This window comes from Nyctereutes procyonoides, unplaced genomic scaffold, assembly GCF_905146905.1.
Source record: "Nyctereutes procyonoides isolate TBG_1078 unplaced genomic scaffold, NYPRO_anot_genome, whole genome shotgun sequence".
NCBI classification, from domain to species: Eukaryota; Metazoa; Chordata; class Mammalia; order Carnivora; family Canidae; genus Nyctereutes; species Nyctereutes procyonoides.
Window position 1 is genome coordinate 62,546,618 of NW_026575043.1, and position 26,308 is coordinate 62,572,925.

At 46.1% G+C, this 26,308-nt stretch overlaps 1 protein-coding gene across 2 annotated transcripts in view; it reads right to left on the minus strand.

The window, feature by feature from the left end:
- RIMBP2 (RIMS binding protein 2) overlaps positions 1-26,308 on the minus strand; it is a 218,397-nt gene that overhangs the window by 163,444 nt on the left and 28,645 nt on the right. Inside the window, exons 1-2 of one of the 2 annotated variants that reach the window (XM_055323132.1) lie at positions 11,872-11,965; positions 4,194-4,327 (exon numbers count right to left, since the gene is read on the minus strand). The gene's annotated coding sequence lies outside the window, so the exon portion shown is untranslated. Of the gene's footprint in view, positions 1-4,193; positions 4,328-11,871; positions 11,966-26,308 lie in introns of those variants that run through there. The other variant, XM_055323130.1, reaches the window with a different exon arrangement.

The following is a 26,308-nucleotide window of genomic DNA, read 5'->3' on the forward strand; positions in this document are numbered from 1 at the left end:
TTCCTCGCTTTTTAAATTTCAACTTTTCTATGTATTTCAATGCATGTACAAACATATGCACCTTTGCACATGTCCTAGAATAACATGTACACAGGTGAGTGTGGATGTTGCTGCAGCACTGCTGGTAATAGTTACACGTGATTAGGGTTGTGGCTAGTTAACTGATCACAGTTAGTTGACTATATGCATGTTAATAAAGGCTAGCATGTCAGGCACTCAGCAGCAGGGGCAGACCACACAGTGCCCCTTACTGTTAACTCCATGCATAGTAACACCACCAACACCTGCAGGCAAACAAGAACTGAACATTTATGCACCTGGAAGTCCACCTCACCAATAGCAGCAGGGTGTTGGCAGTGGATAAACACCCCAGACCCTCATCCTTCAACTAGGGTGAGTCCAGGGTGTGCCTGGCTATCTCCAGGGGCCCCTCCACAGGACGGGAGAGCCACACTATCCACAGTGAACACCAGCTGGATGGCATGCCCTACGCTGACTTCCTCCCATCGTTGCTTGGCTTCTCCCCCGCAACGCTGCTGCCCTCCCAAAGTTTCCAGACATCACCTTGCAACTAAGCTACATTGGTTTTTGGTTTGGGTTTTTTTCTATTTAACAATAATTTTTATTGACATGCATGTCTCTGAATCTGGCCTGAACCAGCACATGGTACTGAGGCTTAGAATAATCTGAAGAGGTCCTGTATGGGAACCTCATAGGTCTTGATATTACTTAAGCCCTCCTGTCTGACTTTTATGTGAACTCTTTTATTTTTTAAAATTCAATTAGCCAACATATAGTACATCATTAGTTTCAGGATGTATTGTTTAATAATTCATCAGTTGTGTATAACACCCAGTGCTCATCTCATCACGTGCCTTCCTTTGTGCCCGTCACCCAGATATCCCACTTCCCCAGCCTCCCTCCCCTCCAGCAACCTATTTGTTTAGGGCCTCTTATGGTTTTTCTCCCTCTCTCATGACTTGCCATTCAGTTTTCCCTCTCTTGTCCCAAGATCCTTTGTGCTATTTCTTCTTTTCTACATATGAGTGAAACCATATGATAACTGTCTTTCTCTGATGGACTTACTTCACTCACCATAATACCCTCCAATTGCATTCATGTTGATGTAAATGTTAACTATTCATCCTTTCTGATGCAACTAAGCCACTTTGACTTGAATCCCCATCTAAGGTTTGCTCTGGAAGGACTAAGCCAAGACACTATGGCATAGGGATACCACTAGATAATATGCAGAAACTTTAAAAGAATGATGTAGCATGCTAATATACTAATATGGAAAGATCTCTGTGAAATATTCTAAAAACAGAAAAATGCTAATCCGCAGAAAATCCATATGGTTTTCTTTAAAGCACATACAAAATTATGACAGACTTTCTGTGGCTGCACACACACACATACACATGTAAATATGTAGAAAAGTGTCCAGAGGACCCAATTGTTGACAGTGGTTAACTCAGTAAAATGGAGAGAGTAAAAAGACACTTGAGTTTTTACAAATCAAAAATATCAATTTACTGCTTGAGTCATGAAAAGTTGATTGTAAAAATCTCAGGGCAGAGTATGTATGTAGTTGGACACACATATGCATAAATGCGTGTACACACATCCATACAGACCCCACTCTGTGTGTACATATTTGTCCATATACCAAGACACTGCATCTATGTGTGTATTTGTGTTCACATTGGAGCAAGTCTGCAAATCCAGAAAGGGAGACACCCGATTGTTTATAGCGATTGCTGATGGGGTAGGAATGGGAACATCCTACACAGTATCAGCTTTTCACTTTCCACACCCTGTGACATGAGACTCCAACAAGCACCTCCTGCCCTTAACATCTGACAAAGGAATATGATTTTTAAGATGCTGACACAAATTCAACCTCTGTGTAAGCATCGTTGGTGACATAACTTCCCCCCAGCTCAGGGAATAAATATTTTAATGATTTATTCACACAGAGGAGCCCCAACTCCTGTTTGAAGGATGGAATTGCCAGTATTGAGAGCAAAGACCACTACAGATTTATATGTAAAATGCTGCCCTCAGAGAGCCCAAACCCTGGCAATGGTTCAGGTATGTTTAAGGCCATTTTAACCTCCTGCAGACTGAAGAAACTCTCAGCGAATCTCCTCCTCTGAGTCAGAAGCACAGCCCTCACTTAGGCTCACTGACCAGACCTCCTGTTTCAAAAAGTCATGAGGATCTATGTTCTAATTGCTCTCCCTTCGTGGTGAAATAATTCAAACATTCCATTCCCTTCCAGAGTGAAAACAAGAGCTAAATTTAAATGCAATAACTTAATGATGCATCTGCAATCCCAAGCAGCCAACAATCTATCAGAAAAAAATTAAAAAGATCAGCCCATTCCAAATATAGGAAAGATTCACACACAGGCATATCACTCCTCTCTGTAGCTTTCAACCCCAGAACAACCAAAATTTAAAAAAAAATTCAAAAAAGTATTAAGCTCTTGAAATAATCTGCCTGTTACCCCTAAGAGAACAGAGTGACTTCTGGGCCTCATAGGCCATGTAAAATAAATGAATTTGCAAGAATTTTACACCAGCAATAACCTACATCACTCAGTTCAGAACATCCTCTTTGAAAGTATTCTTAATGAGACAATTTGTCTGTTGAAGGTATGCAGATAAACATCTCTCATTATAAATGATATCCACTGAAGAAACAGACACTGTTATATAGATAATGATGAAAGAGAAAGGGTTTTTGAAATATTTTCTAGGCATATTCCCACCTCCAAGGGCCCTACATTTACTAAGTGAATGATGAAATGTTTTTGGCTCCGTAGTAATGAGAACAAATGGTTACCAAGAACATATCCTATATCTGAAACAGCTGAGTTTCACACACAGACTCTTTCTGCCTCCTGCCAGAAAAATGAACACATAAAATAGAAATCAGGGGATTGGGTGTGAACTTAAATCTACTGAACACATACTGGCTGAGTCCATTCCTACCACCATCATCACCAGCCCTACCACAATCACTATGATTTCTACCACCATCACCATCACTACCATAACCATCATCATCACCACCATCCTGTTTATGAGACTCAGATCCATTGTTTTATCAGGACCAACCCCAATACCACACGTAGGCAGGGGCATCAAAAGTTCACATGGTTCACCTTCTGCTAAATGCACAAAATGCTTGACTAACAACCATAGCAACCACTGCCTAGGCAGCCACTTGCCACACAAAAGCCTTTTGCAGAAAGAAGCAACTGTTATTCTTACCCCGTAAAGTCATCTCATGATCATATTGTGTAAATCACAGCCCTGTGTTTAAATCATGCCTCAACACAAGAACTCTCAAACCAAATAGTGAGTAAAAGAATGAGTAAGCCAGCCCTGAGTTCTCTCCTGAACTCTGCCTCGTGTTTAGGTGTAGCTCAAACTCAAAACTGAGCTTTGGTCCAAAACTGAATCTGAATCTTACCCATAAACCTGATTTTTTTTTCGATCTTTCTCATCTGAGGAAGTGGGGCTTTCCCCTCCATTATGTCATCTCTGCCAGCAATCTGAAAGCCATGTTTATCACCCCTTCTCACCCCACTGCCCATCCAGCCCATCACAGCAACTCGCAAATCCTACTGCCCCAATGCATCTACAAGCTCTCCAGTGTCTTTCACTTCCACTGCTAATGCCCTGGTCTGAGGCACCACGGCTATGCATCCATACTACATGGTGGCCTCCGAATGCTCCTTGCTACTACACTCCCTTCATCCCCACACAAAATTTAATATAATCATTTTAGAAGGCAAATTTGATCATGTCACTCTCTTACCTAAAATATGCCACTGCTATCTGGCCACTGCTCATAAGATTTAAAACCCGTATCCATAGCCTATAAGGTTGTGAATGTCTGCCCTGGCCTCCTCTCCCCAATTTGCATCTAAACAACCACTTTTCATGCATTCAGCCCTTTACTGCCCCTGGGCCTTTGCACTGCCATTCACTCATGACACTGCTATCTCCACAAGAGTACAGACAGTTGTTTTATTCACCATTCAGCTCTTCTCAGCTAACTGGCATACAGCTGGTACTGATAAACATGTCTTGAATAGACCATTAAACAAGGAAGTGATGGATACAACCCCCAACTGGCACAGGGAGATAGAACCTCAGAAGGAAGAAAGGACAACTCACCACAAAGTTCTACCGCTGAGTTCCTAGTCTCAGGACACAAAGTGGGAGATTTCAGAATGGGTCTTCCAAAGACTGGATCTGATCAAATGTGTCTTCTGGACAAACAGGCTTCAGGTATGATGAGTCATATTAAACTGTAAAAAAAAAAAGTGTATGATCTTCCATCACAAAAGAATGGCTTATAAGTTGGCTTTTCTGCCTCTTTCAGCTTCCTCTATGGCTCAGATGCTGGGAAAGTCAGGGAAGACACTATCACTTTCCAGTTCATAGCACTGAGAGGACTAAGTGACAGAGCTGAGACTTCACATGTGGCCTTCCCAGCCTGACACCTTTCTTTCCCTTCCACCAAATTTCCTGGTGTGGAATAGGGCAAAAATACATACACACCCTGACACAAAGCTTTCATCCTGCTTGGAGTAAAATTCCATGCTCCTGAATGTGCCAAGAGAAATTGTGGGTCAGGCTAATTATCCCTCCTTGTCTAAGGGTGACATGCCACTGCTGATGGCAACAAGGGATAGAATGGAGACCACAAACTGTGTGGACTTGCTCTATACATATCCTTAATTATATAAATATGACTGATGTCCCATGGATTACAAGAAGTGTTACCATAAGTCAAATTAATGAATAAAAATCAAGATAAAAAACAATGAGCTGATTGCAGCAAACTCTCAAGGAATTCCCATCTTGCCACCAAACATTTAAAAATTAGAAATTCCTACATTTCAGTAGACCTTCAACTAACATAAATAATCAAAATATCAAAAGTTCTTGTACTTTTTTTAAAAAAGATTTTATTTATTTATTCATGAGACACAGAGAGAGAGAGAGGGGGGGGGGAACAGACACAGGCAGAGGGAGATGCAGGCTCCATGCAGGGAGCCCGATGTGGGACTCGATCCCAGGACTCCAGGATCAGGCCCTGGGCTGAAGGCGGCACTAAACCGCTGAGCCACCCGGGGTGCCCCTAGTTCTTGTACTTTTATTTTGTTAATGTTTTTAAACTTTGTAGAATCACAGAATAAAATAAGTTGACTTATCTTAGGCTTTATCCCAAAATTTTTAAGAGTCCAGTGTCCACAGTAACTATGTGGGTAGGGGAAGAACACTTTGAAGCAATTTGGGCTTCAGCCTGAAATTCGGAACTGAAAAACAGTCTGTATGAGCAAAATCCAATTTATTTCAATATAGCAAGCATTTTCTGAGTACCTACCAAGTTCCTGGCAGTTGTTAGACCCAAACATAAATAAGATTGAGTCTTTCCAGGACCCACAGTCTGACAGGGGCGGCCAGAACATGCATGTATGACTTTATTCAAGCTAGACTTTAATAAGATTTAGAATGATGTGCAGACGAGATACAAGGGGGAGATGTCTAGACAGGAGATTGGAGTCTTATTTCCTGAGGCATTTAATGAGAGAGTCAGGACACAGAGCAGCAGGTACAGCTCAGAGCAGTGAGGCACCATAATGAGCATCTGCCTGTGTCAACTCCTCCCCAGACCACATGCATAATGTAGATAGTTGGGCATTTGCCCACATGACCCTCAAATTAGGCAGAAGCCTGGAAATTTCATTTTGGTAGAAAATAATAATCATAAGCAATATATTCATATATTGACATTAGGAAACTCCACCCCAAAATGTTTAGTTCCCTGTAATTACCCTGGAATGAGCCCCCGACAAACAAGCTACACTGGCATCCACCAAGCCACCTAGACCTTCGTCCAAAACCAAATACCAACCAAAGATTACTCACTACATTAAAAAACCTCCAATATGGAAGATTATAATCTAAGTACATAAAAATAAAAGCCAGAAGAAGGAGATAGTGCAGGCAACCAAGCAAAACTTTACAAACAGAAAGAGAACAAGATGCTATGAAAGGAGCAATGAGAGACAAAAAGGATTCTTGTATATGAAAAAGATAGTTGCTTAAATGGATTTTGACTTAAATGGCATATGTAGAAGATGAGGTTAAGGAAATCTCCCAACATGATATAAAACATAAAAGAAAAAAGATTTTAAAGGTCAATCCAGGACGTTCAACTTTTACTAATAAGATTTCCAGAAAGAGAAAATGTACAGAAATTTAGGAAATAAGAAAATTTCTATATTAAAGGATTTCATGAGTGGGCTACAAAATGGATGAAAAGAAACCCACACCAAAGAGCATCATGAGATTTGAGAAGATAAATGATAAAGAGAAAATCTTGAACACTTTTAGTAAAAAAAGAAAAAGAAAAAGTGAAATTTTTAAAAGGAATTAAAGGTTAGGGCATCAAACTTCTCAGCAGCAATCTTGGAAGCCAGCAGAATGCCTTTAACAATCAGATTGAACATTATTTCCAATTTAAGATTCTATACTCAAAAAGCAGTTGATCAAATGGGAAGACCAGGGAAAGATATTGCCATACATGTAAAGGATCATAAAATTTGCTTCCAATGTATTCTTCCTTAGGAAATTACTGGAGGATATGTTGCAGTAAAATAAGCAGGAAAACCCTAAAAGAAAAAGCCATAGAATCTGAGAAACAGTAGATCCTACTACACAATGACAAAGAGAAACTCCAGGGTGATAGTTGAGCCCCAAATCTTGACTAACCAGTTTGGAGCAAGAAGACAGAGAGTTTTACAAGTGAAGTATCATATGAGAAGGAGACTCAAGAAAAGTTTTTGATATGTCAAAATGGGAAAGAATTTTCAGTATATGGATTGCAAATGACACTATAAAAAATAAGGTAATTAATAACTTCAGGAAAAGCAAAAAGCCATGCAAGGAAAGAAATGTAATCACAGGGAAGCCTTGGTGGCTCAGTGGTTGAGCATCTGCCTTTAGCTCAGGGCGTGATCCCGGGGTGGCGGGATCAAGTCCCTCATCAGGCTCCCATCGAGGAGCCTGCTTCTCCCTCTGCCTGTGTCTCTGCCATTCTCTGTCTCTCGTGAATAAATAAATAAAATCTTTAAAAAAAAATAAATGTAATCACAATCACCAATTGCTTCTAGTTAATCATATATACATAATAACAATGTAAACACTCACTATTATCTTTACTAAAGTAGCAACTTAGCTGTATGTGTAGGTTGGGGTGGGGTCTAAAAGAATTAAATCTTCATCTACCACAGGACTTTTGAACCTCAGCACTACAGATATCTGGGGCTAGATAATTCTTTAGTGAAAAGTTGACAGGGTAGGAAATGGCTGGTATTATACACCTTTAGCCATTATTAACTTTTTAAATTGTGTGCATGTGCTTTATATTTTAGCATGCAGTTGGAGGTCAAAAAAAAAAGGCATGCTTACATCCACTTTGGGAACTCACTGAAATCTTCATGTATGAATCTTGTTTCAAAAGAAATCTTACATTATTACATTAACTCAGTTGATATGCTCCATCTTTTCTCTAAGTTACATGAAACAAATAGTTATCAAGTAATGTCTTTTTATAAAATATCTATATGTCTCCTAAAATCATCTAATTTAACATTTTTGGTCCACCTACTACCTTGTGGTAATGACTGCAATAAGCAATGAAAAGCATGAGGAGGTCTTGGCACACAATCAAATGGGCCAAATGGAAAGTGGAGCAAAGCACAGAGACCTCTAGTGAGAGCCCTGCCCAGCAGAAGAACATGTGTGACTACTTCATTTTGAAACAAATCACCTGAGGCCTTACAGCCACCAACCTACACTCTGTCTTGTCCCTCTAATAAATTGTATTCTCTCAGAGAATAGTTAAGGTTAACATAAAAAAAAATAATATGGAGAAGTGTGATAACTTGCAAGTTATGAAAATATTTCCTAATTATATAAAAAAGAAAAAAAATCAGGTAGGACAATTATACCTAGCCTCTCAGCATTTAGCAAATGTTGGTGCTCTCAGCATAGAAGTACTAAATCCACCTCTTTTTCTCCATTTGTCTTTCTGGGCTCTGGGACTCCACTTCTTCAAATACCCTTTACCCTTTGCTCTCTGGTCCTCTCCCGCCCCCTCATCAAAGTGGCTCCACTGTCTCTCCATCCCACTAGGCTGACTGGAGAATGTTAATGATGATAAAGCACGAAGAACTACCCTATCTGGTTACATATGCAGTATGATTATTATTAATTCAAAACTGGTCCAGCAAGATAATGCCTTTGAGAGTTTGTGTATAACCAACTTTAACGACTCTGAAGCAAAATTGAATAGAGAGCTCAACTATCGCTTTGTTTAAAGTTTTGATTAACAGAGCTGTTTGGGCAGATAGGAAAATAAAAGCAATGATTTATTGATGCCCATTTTACTGCTGCTTCCTCAAATGCCAAACAACATAAAGCACTGCCCACCTGCTCTGCCCATAAACATGTTCATCATGGAGTGCAAAATAAATCCTTCCGCCATGAGAGAAGGTCCAGCTCTTGCCGTTTAATATTAGGAATAAATTCAGAAAAACTCTCAACAAGATACTAGCCAATAGGATCCAACAGTACATTAAGAAAATTATTCACCATGACTAAGTAGGATTTATCCCTGGGACACAAGGCTGGTTCAACACTCGTAAAACAATGTGATTCATCATATCAGCAAGAGAAAAACCAAGAACCACATGATCCTCTCATTAGATGCAGAGAAAGCATTTGACAAAATACAGCCTCCATTCCTGATCAAAACTCTTCAGGGTGTAGGGATAGAGGGACCTTTCCTCGACATCTTAAAAGCCATCTACGAAAAGCCCACAGCAAATATCATTCTCAATGGGGAAGCACTGGGAGCCTTTCCCCTAAGATCAGGAACCAGACAGGGATGTCCACTCTCACCACTGCTATTCAACATAGTACTGGAAGTCCTAGCCTCAGCAATCAGACAACAAAAGACATTAAAGGCATTCAAATTGGCAAAGAAGAAGTCAAACTCTCCCTCTTCGCCGATGACATGATACTCTACATAGAAAACCCAAAAGCCTCCACCCCAAGATTGCTAGAACTCATACAGCAATTTGGTAGCGTGGCAGGATACAAAATCAATGCCCAGAAATCAGTGGCATTTCTATACACTAACAATGAGACTGAAGAAAGAGAAATTAAGGAGTCAATCCCATTTACAATTGCACCCAAAAGCGTAAGATACCTAGGAATAAACCTAACCAAAGAGGTAAAGGATCTATACCCTAAAAACTATAGAACGCTTCTGAAAGAAATTGAGGAAGACACAAAGAGATGGAAAAATATTCCATGCTCATGGGTTGGCAGAATTAATATTGTGAGAATGTCAACGTTACCCAGGGCAACTTACACGTTCAATGCAATCCCTATCAAAATACCACGGACTTTCTTCAGAGAGTTAGAACAAGTTATTTTAAGATTTGTGAGGAATCAGAAAAGACCCCGAATAGCCAGGGGAATTTTAAAAAAGAAAACCATAGCTGGGGGCATCACAATGCCAGATTTCAGGTTGTACTACAAAGCTGTGGTCATCAAGACAGTGTGGTACTGGCACAAAAACAGACACATAGATCAATGGAACAGAATAGAGAATCCAGAAATGGACCCTGAACTTTATGGTCAACTAATATTCGACAAAGGAGGAAAGACGATCCACTGGAAGAAAGACAGTCTCTTCAATAAATGGTGCTGGGAAAATTGGTCATCCACATGCAGAAGAATGAAACTAGACCACTCTCTTGCACCATACACAAAGATAAACTCAAAATGGATGAAAGATTTAAATGTGAGACAAGACTCCATCAAAATCCTAGAGGAGAACACAGGCAACACCCTTTTTGAACTCGGCCACAGTAACTTCTTGCAAGATACATCCACGAAAACAAAAGAAACAAAAGCAAAAATGAACTATTGGGACTTCATCAAGATAAGAAGCTTTTGCACAGCAAAGGATACAGTCAACAAAACTCAAAGACAACCTACAGAATGGGAGAAGATATTTGCAAATAACATATCAGATAAAGGGCTAGTTTCCAAAATCTATAAAGAACTTATTAAACTCAACACCAAAGAAACAAACAATCCAATCATGAAATGGGCAAAAGACATGAAGAGAAATCTCACAGAGGAAGACATAGACATGGCCAACATGCACATGAGAAAATGCTCCGCATCACTTGCCATCAGGGAAATACAAATCAAAACCACAATGAGACACCACCTCACACCAGTGAGAATGGGGAAAATTAACAAGGCAGGAAACCACAAATGTTGGAGAGGATGCGGAGGAAAGGGAACCCTCTTACACTGTTGGTGGGAATGTGAACTGGTGCAGCCACTCTGGAAAACTGTGTGGAGGTTCCTTAAAGAGTTAAGAATAGACCTGCCCTACGACCTAGCAATTGCACTGTTAGGGATTTACCCCAAAGATTCAGGTGCAATGAAACGCCGGGACACCTGCACCCCGATGTTCATAGCAGCAAAGTCCACAATAGCCAAACTGTGGAAGGAGCCTCGGTGTCCATCGAAAGATGAATGGATAAAGAAGATGTGGTCTATGTATACAATGGAATATTCCTCAGCCATTAGAAACGACAAATACCCACCATTTGCGTCAACGTGGATGGACCTGGGGGGTATTATGCTGAGTGAAGTAAGTCAATCGGAGAAGGACAAACAGTGTATGTTCTCATTCATTTGGGGAATATGAATAATAGTGAAAGGGAATATAAGGGAAGGGAGAAGAAATGTGTGGGAAATATCAGAAAGGGAGACAGAACATAAAGACTTCTAACTCTGGGAAACGAACTAGGGGTGGTGGAAGGGGGAGGGGGGCGGGGGGTGGGGGTGACTGGGTGACGGGCCCTGAGGGGGGCACTTGACGGAATGAGCACTGGGTGTTATTCTGTATGTTGGCAAATTGAACACCAATAAAAAATAAATTTATTATTTAAAAAAAGGAATGAATTCAGTTCACTTCAACCATTTACTACAAGGTTCTCTACATAGAAAAGATGAAAAGGAATCCACTAGTCCTTCAACCAGCATGAACTTATTGACATTTTAACATGTTTTATTTCAACTACTATTTGATGTCTACAAACTGAAAATGCCACAGTTACGCTCATTATCTAATTACCTTCATTATCTAAAGGCTTCAGGATGCTCCACCTGGTCTCATTAGCCAGGTTTAAAGAATTGGAAAACACTTCCCAAAAACTGAATACAAAGCAAGAGTGAAAATTTCCCCTGGAAGCAACATAACTTTGACAAGGTGCTGTTTTTGGCGTCACTTATGGGACGGCTAACCAAGCAAACGTCGACTCCGACTCCGTTTCAAGGGGAACAGACTTCCGACTTCCTGAGGGGGTGAGGAGAGTGGACCAGCAGGGCCCCAACCCTGCAACAAGTGAGACTGCTCTGCCTTCCGTGCTCAGAGCAATGGCCAGTTGTGAGTTCACGGTTTACTGACCGTCGGGGCAGTCTCCTTCCCAACGTGAAATTAGCCTGGGGGCAGGTTCCGAACGAAACACCACAGGCACCGGAGCCACAGTTAAGACCCAGCAGCTTTAGGACCAGGGCTTATGACAAGCTGTGAGGTTGCCAAATGCCGCCCCCTCCATCCCTCAACCCACGAGGGCAGATCTCCGCTCTCCAGCCAGGTGCCTCCAGGAGGCTGGCTTTCTGCCCCAGTGTCCCAGTCACAGCTCGTGAACCCATCGGACGCTTCCCCACACCCAGTGGTGGTACTTACAAAATGCCAGGGATCGACGCACTAGCGGGTCAGACGCAGTAGCCAAGGCCACCGAGACAGCACGAGCTTCCTACCTTCTGGATGCCAGCCTCTCCGCGACTCCGACTCCGAGGCTTGGGCTGGGCATCAAACTGGGAGACTATTTACTTATTCATGGGCTGCCCGAGCCGGCCGGAACTGCTTTGTGTCAGCTGAACAGAATGGTAATTCAATCTCCAAACGGGAACTGCTCAGCACAGGGCATATCTGTCATAATGAGTCACGCAGATAAAAAGAACACGGCTTTCAGAGCCACTGGCAGAAGTTGTGTTTTGACAATGGGTGATGTTACAGGACACAACCTTCTTTGCCTCGACATCTGAATCTCCCCCCACTAAACATTCCCCGTGAGATGCACAACAGGGAGGGAATTACCTGTGGGGTTGTACCCTGGGGAGAAAAAGCACGGCTGCAGAGTGAGCTGCCCGCTCCCTTGGCAGGAGTGTGTACATTTGGAGAGACAAGAGGTAGAAATGTTCAGAAATCAGCAGGAATTATCAAGAAACGATGAAGCCAGAGGAAAGCGTCCAGCCATTCCAAGGGTTTACTATTATAGTTTGGGGCTTTATGTACATTATCACGGTAACTCTGGGGGCTCTGGCACCCAGTAATCATGACATCAAGAAGTTGTGAAGTCCAGGGCACCCGGGTGGCTCAGTGGTTGAGTCCCTGCCTTTGGCTCAGGTTGTGATCCCGGGGTCCTGGGATTAAGTCCTACATGGGGCTTCCCACAGGGAGCCTGCTTCGTCCTCTGCCTGTGTCTCTGCCTCTGTGTGTGTGTGTGTGTGTGTCTTTCATGAATAAATAAATAAAATATTTTTTTAAAAGAAGTCATAGAGTCCGAAGAATGGCCCCACAGTGACAGCTAAGAAGAATCAAGTCGGGAGGGGGTTCTAACCACCCTGGTTCCCAGAGCACCTTGACTAGGGGAACCCCTCTCTTCATTCCCCTTACTGCTACTGCTCCTGCCTCCTGGCAACATTTTCTCAAGATTATAAAATCTGCATTTCATCTGATGTCCTGGTTTCGGCCACAGAGGTCTGGCTACCAACCATCCACCCTACTGCAAGCCCCTTCCTCTCTTCACTCCCCCACTCTTGCAGCTTGGACCCTGCCCTGGGAACTCCTCCTCCCCCAGGGGATAGATGCACTCATTCTCTGGCTCTGGCAGCCCCAACAAACCGCATCTATAAGTTGGCCAGGAGTCCACTTTCCCTGCAGCACCTTCACAGCTGCTCAGGAACCACAATCCAAGCAGGCCAGGGCTTGGACTTGCTGCTGCCCCCCTGCAGACCACCTGCTCCAACAGGGTGGGGGCCATGCCTCCTAGTTCTGTGCTATATTCTAAGCACCTACACCATGTCAAGCCAAAGTAGCTGCTCAGGCATGTGCAGAAAAATAGCAAATGAATGAGGCCTTTGACGTCAATATGCATGTCTTGGACTATGCATGAGTCAGGACGGGCTAGACCATGCTGTGGTAACAAACAACCTCAAATGTCCATGGCCTGAAATGGTGGAGGTGGATTTCCCACTCACACTCTGTGTCTGTGGGGCATCCACTGGTGCTCTGCTCACATCATCCTCATACTGGGACTCAGATTGCTGAGCTAGGAATAGAAAGGAGGACAGTGTTTATAGTGGTATAAATAAAACCTCTATACTACATGGCCATCGGAATTCTGCACTGGCACATTCTGTGGAGCAAATCTTCACATTTTGCCCACCCCGCCCACCTTCTTGTCCTCAGGTTCAGGCACAGACATCACCCCCTGGGGAAGCAGCTGGATAAAGGCCACCCCTACACACATACTTTAAAATGCTTAGTGTTAGGGATCCCTGCGTCGCTCAGTGGTTTAGCGCCTGCCTTTGGCCTGGGGCGTGATCCCAGGGCCCTGGGATCGAGTCCCACATCAGGCTTCCCGCATGGAGCCTGCTTCTCCCTCAGCCTATGTCTCTGCCTCTCTCTCTCTCTCTCTCTCTGTCTAAATAAATAAATAAATAAATAAATAAATAAATAAATAAATAAATAAAAAAGGATGAATGAATAAAATAGCATATTACACTGGAGAAACCACAATATTTTGGTGTAAATAATTGTAAAATTAATGAATTCAAGAAGCAGTTCCGCTCAAGTGAAGTAGCTCTGGAATCATGTAATAAGTGTAACATAGTAACAACAGAAGCTTTGGGGCATGTATAAAGAATCCTGAAATTAGTGAAGGTGGAGGAATTGTCCTAGTGTTCTCAGCACAATTTGCTGGGATTAAGTATTTATAACATTTGATCAGAACCAATCCTGAGGAATAACAGAATGAGCCAGGGCTTTGGTAGCTCAGTGTAAACACCCACTCATGAGAATGGGGAGAAAGAATGTGTACATCACCCCTGCCCTGTATCATGTGAGCCCTACTGACTTCGCCTATTAATATTTTTTAAGGTGTTTTGATTATTTGGTGAATTTGGTGAATGTGTTAGCATTAGATAGATAGGTTGAGAAAATCAGGTTTTGCAGTAAACAAAATGACTACAGGTTATAACAACCCCTGAAACTTAACCCCAACCCTTGCCTTCCCTGGTAAAAGAGATCTCAATGTTTCACCCTTCTGATTTCTCCAGGGTCTCCCTGGACCAATACATATTAAAGTGGGATATTTTGAAATGTCCCACTGGTTGGGATCTGCTGGCTAGCACCTTCCTAGGCCACCAAGGTGTCCCCCAGCAGGTGGATGGATAAACAGCCTGTGGTCCAGGAGACAATGGATTGTTATTTCAGCACCAAGATGAAATGAGCTGTCAAGACATGAAACCTTAAATGCACATCACTAAGTGAGAGAAGATGGTCTGAAAAGGGTAAATACTGTATGATCGCAACTACAGAATGTCCTGGAAAAGGCACAGCTATGGAGACAGTAAAAGAGAATTACCTGTCTGGGGTCGGGGGGAGCAGTGGGAAGTGAGGGATGAACACTGAGGATTTGGAGGCAATATGTTCAACCATAAAGGATGAAACAAGTCGTCATACATTCGTCCAAACCCACAGAAAGGACAACACAGAGTGAGTCCTAAGAGAAGCCATGGCCTCTGTTTAGTAACAACATATCAACATTGGCTCATCCATTGTAGCAAACGCACTGCATTTATACCAGATGTGAGCCCTGGGGAAATTCGGGGCTAGAAGGACAGGGGGTGTAGGAGGACCTCACTTTCCGATCAACCTTTCTATAAACCCAAAACTCATCATTTTAAAAATGTTTATTAATTTTTGTCAAAACTGACCCAAAAAGCACATCACCACCTTAACTGACGAGCATCTATACCAGCCAGAGTCTTGTGGATTTCCTCCTCTTTACCACGCTGGGCTCGTGTGGACATGCTGGGTGGGACTCCAGGTGCCTGAGTGCAAGGGTTTAGGACAGTTGTGCTGACTGCCGTGTCCTTGGCCCTCAGACTGGCGCCTGGCTCACAGACAGGGCTTTGTAAATAGTTGTGCAATAAAATATTTCATTTTCTATGTTTCCGCTTGGCCATGAATGACAGGGAGAATATTAACAAGTGAAAATTGAAAACAAGATCAGAAACCTCCCCCAGGAAGAGTAGTCACACTGCTACATTCTCCAGAGACACAAGTCAATAAAATAATTTTGGAGAGCAGAAGAATCACGGATGGCTCTATAAATCAGTGGTATGCAAGGAAGCCTCTGTGGCCCGCATGTCCGCTCCACGTATGTGGCCCTGTGTGTACCCTGTGCGTGCCCCAGTCACCGAGGTCTCAATCCTCTTTGGTCTGAACAATGAACCCTACCTTGAAGCCACACGCTGTTTGTACGGACAGCACCAGGCAGGCGCCCCTGTGCTGTCCACCCTCCTGAGGGGTTTCTCTGGCCTCTCCCCAATTCTAGTGAGGGAAGAGGGGGAAGGAACCTGCCGTCAAGAACACCCACCCTCACCCAGAAGAAAGGCCCTGAGAGAGTGAGAAAGCAGGGCCACCCCCAGAGACACTGTGTACTGTGCTCAGGGCCAGGAGCGATGCCTTGCACTTAATTAAATGCGTTTACTGCTCACGAGCAATTTCATTGGCTTAATCATCTTCCCTGAAAATTGATTTTGCTCTCACCAAAGGCCCTAGGACAGAACGCGTGGAAGCCTCCACCATGGATGGAGCTTTTCTTCAGCCTAACATCATCTTTACTACCAAACTGAAGCTTAGAGTATGGTGTTACTTTCTAAAATAAAATTATTTCAGGAAATCGATATTCTGTTTTAATGTTAACTATTACTAGTATTAAGGGCAGCAGCTCACATTCGAGTGCCCATTCTACACCAAGCCCTCTTGTCAGCATCTTACACAGAGCGTCTGCTTGAACCCTCAGAAGCCCCCACATGGCAGGTGCCTATGCACATGACACGTCGGACGCACAGCCTGGAGAAGTCACTTACCCGGGAGGCGAGGGGTCGGGGTTCAGGGCTCACCACTGCCCAGGAATGAGCAGCCCTGGACACCAGACAGTCAGGAGAGATGGACAGAAAGGGTGTCAGTCTCCACTGCCAGGGGAAAAAATTATTTTATGATACACAAGAAATACCTAACACCGGCCTTCAGAAACATTACCTTGAAATCTGTAATATTAGCAAACTGCTGCAAAGTTGGGGAGACGCTCAGGTGAAGACCAAGAACGTTACCACAGCCGCACCCCCTGCGCCTCAGACCCGTTATTGTAAATGTGGAAAGACCCGCTGTTTTATCCAACAGCAGCTCTGTCCCTGATGGTTTGTTCTGAGCCACTTAAAGATGCCACATCATCGTTACAAGATCACAGGAGTGTCAAACAGTCCTAATTCCCGTGCTGCTGTTTGCCGTATCCAAGAGAGAAAGCTAAATAATTAGCCAGATCATGCCACCCGGCCTCTGCCTTGGGGACCGGCCTCCCGGCAGCTGTAGAAGGATGCCTCCTGACAGATGACTTACTTGACATTAAGCCCACCTCATGCCACCTTGTGTTTGGACCTGTACTCTGGCCGCCTCTCCTTTCTCTGCATTGTAATTTTTGCACCCGGTTCTTTTCCCTAATCAGCCTCATGGGCTGGGAGGTGCTCATGGGCCTGGGAATTAATTGGAACAGAAAACAGAAAAACAGCCTGGGTTTATGTCAGTGCTGGAGTCACGGGGAAGAGAGAGGGTGATCCTGCTGGAGGAGCACTGGAAAGTGAGTCTCACATGAGGACACTCAGTCCCTGATAGCTACCTGGTCCCCATGGTGAGGGGTGCTCAGTAGGGCTGCACCTTACTCGGGCCAACCTCCATGCTGGCAGCCAGCAATCCCCCTGGTGCATCCCATCAGGCCAGGCCCTGGCGCCACCCGCATTGCTCTTCTGTTCCTATGCCCACCACACAGATGGCAAAGTAGAAGTAACTGGGCTCTTGAACCAAGCAGAACCTAGAGTCAATGCCGTGTCTAACCACTGCACTCCACAGCTGCTGCTCCGGTGCACAGACAGTCCGGCTTAGGGCATAAGAAAACAGTGAAGTAAAGGCTGACAGGGGTCACTGCCACGCTCAATGTCACGGACCTTTCCTTATCTTCTCCCAGGACTTCTTCAGCTCCCGGCCTTGCACTAAAGTCTTTCACCGATTGTGAGCTGGTCTTGATGCCTGCCGTAAGGTAAGGCTCCAGCTGCATTCCTCTTCGCATGGGATCTGGTTTCCCAGCCCCACTGTGGAAGGGCTGCCCTTCCCCTATCCCATGGCCATGGCCCCTGGGTCGGCAACCAGTCAGACATGTGTACGTGGCTCTAATTATGGATTCTGTTTTGTTTCAGTCATGCAGGATGAGTGAGTTCCAGGGGTCTGCACACCTTACCCTCCCCTGGTGAGAAGTATTGGATTATGCACTTGAATTTGTCAAGACAGTAGATCCCGTGTTCATTGTTCTCATCACGCACACACACACACACACACACACACACAAAAGAAACTTTAGATAAATTTAAAATGCAGACTGATTGTAAGGGAGGAGGTGATCCTCTATCTAGGATGCCCCAGGGGTGCTCCAAACATCAGGGAGGCCCTTGCTCTTCCTGGAGCTCTGAGGTGAGTCCTCAAGGTCAGACTTCTGACTTCCGTTCCCAGAACGCATCACAGCATTTTTACTTTCACAACCGACATGAGCTGGCATCAGTGGACCTCTTCTACACACCAGGCACTGTTTGGACTGTTTGCCTAAATTAGCACAGTTAATTCCGGCAGCGACAACCTTACGAATAAAGGCCTATGACCAAAGCCACTCTGAGGACAAGAGGCCGCATGCCTAGAAGTGGAATGGTGCTATGACTACTGGGACCTCAGTCCCCCTCGGGGAGTGAGAGACTGGCAGGAACCCAACCCTCAAGCCCACTCCATGGCACAAACCCACACCCCTCACCCGACCCTTGTTTGTGAGTGCAAGTCTTGGACTAGACCCACCCTAGAATTCCCAATTCTCCACACCTCTGTGACTCTCCATTTCCGATGCTGCCCTCCATGAGGGCCTGACTGGTGGACCAGCCAGTAGTCCCTAAGATGACACTGCCCCCCACCAGTGACTGCCTGCCGTTAGTGTCATCCCACTGCTCTGAGAGGAGGGCAGAGCTCCTGCCTGAGTCCTCAACCACACTAGGCATGAGGACGCATGCTGGCAGAGGACATCAAGGTGCTCATGCTCACCCTGGCCACAGCCAACCAGGCCATTGCGGCACCTCCCTCATGTCCGTGGGATCCACACAGTCAGCCTCAGGAGGAGGAAAGTTGCCCAGGCCGCTGGCAGGCTGAAGATGGAGCCTCTTGGGAATGGTCACAGAATCTGCAGCAAGTGAAGAGTGAGGAAGCTTGCAGGCCAACTGTCAAGCCAAGAGGAAGACCGAAAGTTTCTACCGAAATCATCTCACAGACGAAAAAAACAAATCCCTTAAATGTGGAAGGAAGGAGGGCCTGCCTAGGTCGCCTGTCGTAGTCAGCGACTTATTCCCAAACTGATGGAACACACATCAGGAACAGGAGAGAGATAGAGACACCGTCCCACACCAAGGAGCACACACTCCGGTGGGGGTGATGGAGACAACAATCATTCAACAAACAAGACCGTGTCAGCTCACACATGTGCAGGTAGGAAAACAGAATAAGGAGGTGTGAAAGGAAGGGATGGGGTGAGCAGACAGGCCTCTTGGAGGAAGCGTCCCATAAGGAAAGATTGGAGTGATGAGGAGCAGTTGGCATGCTGAGACAGGGAGAGAGAGTGTGTCTCAGGCAGAGGGCACAGCATATACAAAGGCCCTGAGGCAGGATCTCTCACTAAAGAGTCCATCTCTCACTGCCAGAGAAGCGAGACTGTTGCTTCCTGCCTTGAGACAAAGGGAAGGAAGTGGAGAGGCAGAGAGGTCTCTAATTTGTTCAGGTAAATCCTTGGAAAGCCCAAGAAGGTGGTAAGAAGATCTCCATCCCTCCACTGCAGTATTAGATAAATCAGCTTTCAGTTCTCAGCCTTTAATCCATCAGAGCAGACATGTGTGTAACCTTGGTTAAAAGGACAGTAAAACCCGGCCCTGAGATGCAGGCTGCATTTAAAATACAACTGTGCATAGACCCAGCCTCTACCAGTGGCCTTACCCATTATCCTGCCCAGGAAGATGAGCCAGTAAAAAGAATCTGTGTACACAGAGTGGGAAGATGAAGAGCAACATTAATCCGTGCAAGGCACCACACCCGCATCCACACCCTGTAACGGCGGATGGGACACAGGAATCTCGGGAGGGACTTTAGGGCCAGTGTGGTCAGCACAGGGATGGGCCCTGGACACCCGAGCATGTGTGACCACAATCACTGCACTGCTTCAGCTCATCCTGAAATAACCCTTTCACAAGGAAGACGTCCACCAAGGTGCTGGGGGACGCTCCCTTCAAGTCTGGCTTGATTCAAATCCTTGACGGACGGCTGTAGCCCATTGGGATGGCAAGTTAGCAAGTCAGAGCCAGCTGACTCTATGAAGATCCTCCCAGGAGCAAGCTGCTGGAGCCAGCCTGCAACCTTAGCTGCAAAACACGCAGGAACTCGTGAGCCGCCTGTGGACCAGAGGGGGCCTGACATCTGCCCTGGTGGGAGTATTCGCCCCAGGGAATTAGGCAAGGACTACAAATCAGTGCTCCCCCCACTCTAAGCCAACTAGTTCACCAGAAAGCACATCAACCCCCTAAAGCCACTTCTCTTACATGGACAAGAAAATACACAAGAATTAGCAATCGTACAGCACACGTTACAGAGTCACTACCTCTGCACAGCCGGAGCTCACTGCTCCCTCCCTCCAGCACCACTCAGTGCAGCCACGGCACTGTAGGCCCAATGTCCACGTCCCTACAAATCTAAGTGTTGACATCCTAACCCCCAAAGTGGTCGCATCAGGAGGTGAGGCCTTTGGGAGGTGATGGACATGAGGGTGGGTCCTTCATCAACGGGATTTATGTTTTTATGAAAGATATCCCAGAGAGCTCCCTCCTCACGCCAAGTGAAGACACAGTGGGAAATGATCCATCTGCAACCCAGGAAGGGGTCTCACCAGAACTAGCCCTCACCAGCGTTCCATCTCAGCTTCCATACCCGGGACTGTGATATACTAATGTCCCTTGTCCTGTAAGTCTCCCATCTGTGGGATTCTCCATCCCAGACAGGCTTATAAACATGTCAACACACTCCATCTCCATGGCCAGAGCAATGATGTGGGTGAGCCAGAGACCTACCCCAGTCCAGAGCGATCTTCAAGACTAGGGGGAGTCATGGGCTTCCCTATGGGAATTCAGGGAGCATGTACATGGCCTGGTGATGTGAGAAGCCACTTGGTGACTCAGCTGTAACTCCAAAGCAGCACAGATAAGGATGAAAAAAAAAAAAAAAAAAAAACAAGTCCCAGTTCGTGACATTGAGCCTCTACGTCAAACTGTGCCTAACGGTTTCCTTATCCAGGCTATCAAGTTATGAATCCACCCACTCCCTTTTAATGCTTAAACCACTGTGCTATGCAAATTTTTTAAAATGAGAACCCAAAGGAAACCAAGATTCAAAATAAAGTATTAATGTATGACCAGCTGAGCTGGACTCCAACCCTTCCATGTATCAAGACATTAGTATAGGGATCCCTGGGTGGCGCAGTGGTTTGGCGCCTGCCTTTGGCCCAGGGCGCGATCCTGGAGACCCGGGATCAAATCCCACGTCGGGCTCCCGGTGCATGGAGCCTGCTTCTCCCTCTGCCTGTGTCTCTGCCTCTCTCTCTCTCACTGTGTGCCTATCATAAATAAATAAAAATTTAAAAAAATATTTAAAAAAAAAGACATTAGTATAGGTATTAATGTCTCTGATGCTCATGTCTATAGAAAAAAACTCCAACCAAGGAAATCATCCTATTGTCTTTTTTCAATCTTAATTGGTTACAGTATCCTTGATAATAGGCTTACTTAATGGAAATAGATACTGTTTCTCATCTGTATCACTTCATAAAAAAATGTATTAAAATTTTAAAAATAATAATAAAAGAAAGGAAAGTTTTCCAACCAATAGAAATCTAAAACCAAGCCTTTACATTTGGGCCCTCCCTTGTAGAAGGAAGGGATTCATTAAAGCCCTTTCTAATAACTAAATCACTTAATAACTTGTGCTGTTCTCCCAAGTTTTACAGGGAAAAAAAAACAAACAGTACCCCCAGTGAACAGCACTTACACCCCACCTGAGCACTGGGATCTGTGGACACCCAAGCACATCCACTCGGCAGAGGTGATTAATTTGTACTTGTGCTGCTCTTAATAATTGTCTGTTCCCATCCCATCCTCGGGACATCCTTCCAAAAGATGCCTTAAATGAGCTTTAAACAAGGGGTAGGGTCATGAAAAAATTATGTTCAAAACAAAGCTACAGCTGGGAAGAGCCTTGTTCTACTCAAGAACAAGAGGGGGGGGGAAAAAAAAACAAGCTCCAGGTCTGGATGATTCATTGACAGTCACCTAGCTAAAGCTCACAGAGCCAGGTCTGGGGTCTCCTGACTCTGGCTCACAACAGCACCAGGCACCCCAGCCGGGGCACTCCAATACCCCAAGGAAGGAAACCAGGGTTTGCTGGCAGCACCCACTCCCACCTCCGGGTCTGGGGGCCAACTTGGCCCACGGGACTCTCACGGGACTCACACCTATGCACACTGCGTGCCATGTACTCCCGGATAGAAGGGCACCAGCTACGTTCCAGCACAGCTGAGCATGGAGTGCATGCATCACTGCTCAATATCTCCTAATCTTGATGCATCTTCATTTACTCACTTTTCTATAGTAAATAACAAATGAAACAAGTGTCCTCCAGGCTCTCAAGAGAAGATGGTAAGCACATTCTGTGCCTTCTGTGAACTGGACAGAGAATGATGCAGCTCTGTGCCACTCTATGCCAGGTGACCGGACCCTGACTGCCACCAACACCTCAACAACAGGTTTCTGATGCAGAGATTCCACTTCTGTGAGTTTATCCTGAAGGATGATGATGGATGTGATGGAATCAGCATATCTTTTAGGATGGTAAACATACCATTGTTCATAGGAAAACAGACACTCCATAGAACCCCCTCAATACACACTCAATCTTTAGACGACATTTCCCAAATATCTCAGCAAAATAAGATTCAAGCTGTAAACTTCGAATGTTACCCATGATGATTTTGGTGAGATGTCTCTACGGGTGATTTAAATTTTTTCTGAATGATTTTCTACACTTTAAAAAAAATTCTACAATAAATGTATGTTACTCTACTAATAAGTAAAAACAACCTGAAATCACTGTAATCATAAAAAGACACAGAACATGCATAGTAATTCTTGCTCCAAAAACAGCCAAGCAGTGAGGATCCTACACGCCAGCTTTCATCCCGATGGCTCAGCAATGTGGGTCCTGTGGTTCTCAGTGGACGTGTGCATGGAGGCCCCATTCTCAGGCCTCCTGGCTTCCCGCCTACACAACAGCAGCACGTTGGAGGGTTGGGTGTAGGAGGCTGATGGACAAGGGAGTGAGAAAAAACAGAATCATGCTATGTGTATCAGCATCATGCCGGCTTCTGAGCCATGTTAGGCCCTGACTGTGGGGTTTGAGGCAATGCACATTTATTTCTTACAAAATCTATCGATGCAGGTGGTCTCAGGTGGTAGCATATTCCCCCCAACTCAGAGGCCCAGGCCCCTGCCATCTATGACTGCCCCATCCCACAGGACCCTGCAGGCCTCAGTGGCCCCATCACCTGGGCCTAGAGGTCTACACATCCCCTCCATCCTTCCACAACTCACCCGGACCCAGGCATCCAGGAAATGTGCTCCTAGCTGAAAAGTAGCTTCCCACCTCCATTTCTTGCTGCTGGGGAAAACATCTGGGGTGAACAGCTAGCTCTTCATCCACAGGGAGATAGTGTGGGTGGCAAAGGAGACCCCCGTTAGTGGACACCCCTCCAGCCTTGTGCTGGGCTTGCCCAGTGTAGCCCGGGGAGTCCCTCCCATCCAGGGAACATGGAGAGAGTAGACAGTCCTCCCCTCCTGATCAGTATGACCCAGACAACAACCTCGACAGGGAGAGGGTGAGACCCAGCTCCCCTCCACAGAAGGGGAGTAGGGGCCGTGGGAGCAGGTGCACAAGCCAGCTCCCACCGCTTCTGCCCACAGGCTCAGGAGAACCCAAAGTCGAGTGAGACGCAGCAATCCGAAGCAGAGACAGGGATGCACAGAGTCTGGAATCAGAGCAGAAGAGGTGTGAAGACACACAGGCAAGTGTGGGCAAACCCTCGATGGTGTGATCACCGGCTCAGGGAGATCCGGTGGGGGCTGGGAGGAGAGACAGGCAGAAAACCGCATCTGCTCTTTTGGCACCAAAGGCGAGGGGCGTTTCCTGGCAAGCTGTCCCTGGGGTGTGCGTCTGCCCAGCACGTGCAGTGTGCTCTATGGGGGCCGTCTCGCGCCCCCTGCCCCCAGCGGTTGAGCTTCCATTCCTAAGCCCCCTCCTGCCCTGGGGGATGGGGGAGCATCCTGCAGCCATCTATGGCCAATTCCCTGTCTGGGTTCCACGTGGAGCTGCCTGTCTTGCCGCATTTGTGCTCTGTCTCCTGGACGCCACCGCCTGGTAAGCATGAGCCTCCAAAGCACCTCATCTCCTTTATCCGTGGGCTCACCCTCCCACAATGACTCCCCTGGAGGGGACTCGCACCTGCACACCCAGGCCCGTGCACCCACCAAGCAGTCCCCATCTTGGTATAGAAAGTCCACAGGGAAGCATCACTCCTTCAAACACGCATGCTGGCGGCAACCTTTGCCCAGGAGAGCCCCAGTTTCACCCAGTTATGTGAAGACACCTCCTCTCCAGCCCAGGGGCCAAGGAAGGGCTCGTTTTCCTGACTGGCCATTGCTTTCTGGAGGGGCAGAGGGGTCACAGGGAGAGATATTCCCCTTCCAAACAAGCAAGTGCTCCTATAATTCACCATTTAGGTCTGTGCCCTGAAAGGGAAATGCCATGAATAAACGCGAGCCTCCTGACCTTGCAGGAAAATATCAAAGAGATTTCAAGCAGTGTTTTCTGGAACAAAAATTTATACAACCGTGTTTGGAAAAAAAAAATCTGCTTTGTAAATGTCATAGGAAGGATGCGAAGCACAGGTTGGGAAGGCTCGGGCGGAGCTGGGCTTTGTCTGAGAGCAGAGCGGGGTCCCCACCCAGGCCAGAACTGCAGCTCCTGCTCGAGATTCTCACAAGAGGGTCTCAGCTTCCACAGAGAGGCAGTTCAGTGGTGCTTTTTGGAGGGGCTCGTGGCCATCGCGTGCGCCACAAAGATCGACGCTTTTCCACGTAACTCCGAGTGGATGCCGGGCAGCGATGCCTGGCCAGGAGTGGGAAGGGATGTGCCTCACCAGCTGCCCGAGGGGATCTCAGGCACTCAGAGAGGCAGGCCTAAAGGAAGACATTGCTGGAGCAAAGTGCAGGACATGGGTGTGTCAGTGGCCACGGGGATGCAGGGACACAGAGTTCTCTGGGAACAGAACAGCCCTGAGCTGAGTCTTTCCCTGTAGAGACCCAAGGGCGGTGGGCATGACAAGCAGGTGCCCTACCCAAGTTAGGCCCTAGGTTGGAGGGAGCACCTCAGGAAAATCCACGGCATCGGCCTGCGACTGCCCTCCCCACCCCTGGGGAGAGAGAGAAGGAGCCCACAGAAGAGGGTGTGGCAGCAGCAAGGAGAGCAGAGACTGTGGTGTCCCTGCCCTCGTGGGTGCCTCTTTCATGGTCTTTCACAAAGTATGTGGTTTCCAATCTCTGATGTTCCCTTGAAGGAGCTACCAATGTGTTTCTTTTTAAATTTCCTTTTCGGTGTATATTTTATCTTGCTTTAAATATGCCCATGCTGAGAATATTCAAAATCAGAAAATGAATAGCGGGACGTGAGCCAGACCACATTTCAAATGTGGGTATATTTAGGAGCAGAGAGCTTTACCATGTGAGGCTGAAGCACAAGACGCTTGATTCATTTCCCCGTCCACCACCCCACAACACAAACCCCATGGAGCACTTGAAAAGACCACACTACGAACACAGAGTCAGGAGATGGGCTTTGGGACAGGACGGGGCCACAGCACCCAGGAGCCGGGGTGGGCTGGTGAGCACGGGCTTGTGTTGTGACTTCAAGGCCCCACCCACGCACCAAGCCCACTTCTACAAAATCCACAAGCACGTTCTGTGGCTGCACCAGCTGCTAGCCAGATGCCTCCGGTTCTGAAGCACCTGTCACCCGTCCCCAGGCCACTGCCAGAGCCTGGCTTCTGCAAGCACTAATGAGAACTGTCTTGTTTGCTTTTATATATTTATGAGAGACCCCAGCACACTTGCATCTTCTCTGTTCTGCATTTGGAGAAAATGCAGCCATTTCAAAGATGAGAAAAGGAGACCACAACATTTTAGAAAAAACAGACCAGGAGGATCATATTTCACTGAGTAAATTGACAAAAGGTCAAAAAACTTGATCTTTACCACTGATGTGCTTTGTCTGAAAGCTGAACTACCATTTAAATATTTATAGGCGAGCGCTGTAACTGCAGCCTAGGGTCTTGAGTCCAGTGGAAGCCAGGCTGGGACGGCTGCACGAGAAAGAAATAAGCCAGTTCCTTCCCAGGGAGGCTCTGCACAGGGACAGGCCAGTGGTCCTACTTGGGATGGTTCCGCACCTGCCACCCACCAGTGGCCACTGAGCTTGGAAGCATCACTGCGAACGCATGAGCACGTGGCTTCAGGCAGGAGGGAAGGGACGGAGGCAGACAGGAGCACTGAGCGGGAGCATCAGGCAGGAGCATCACGGCCTGGATGCACATGCTCAGCCC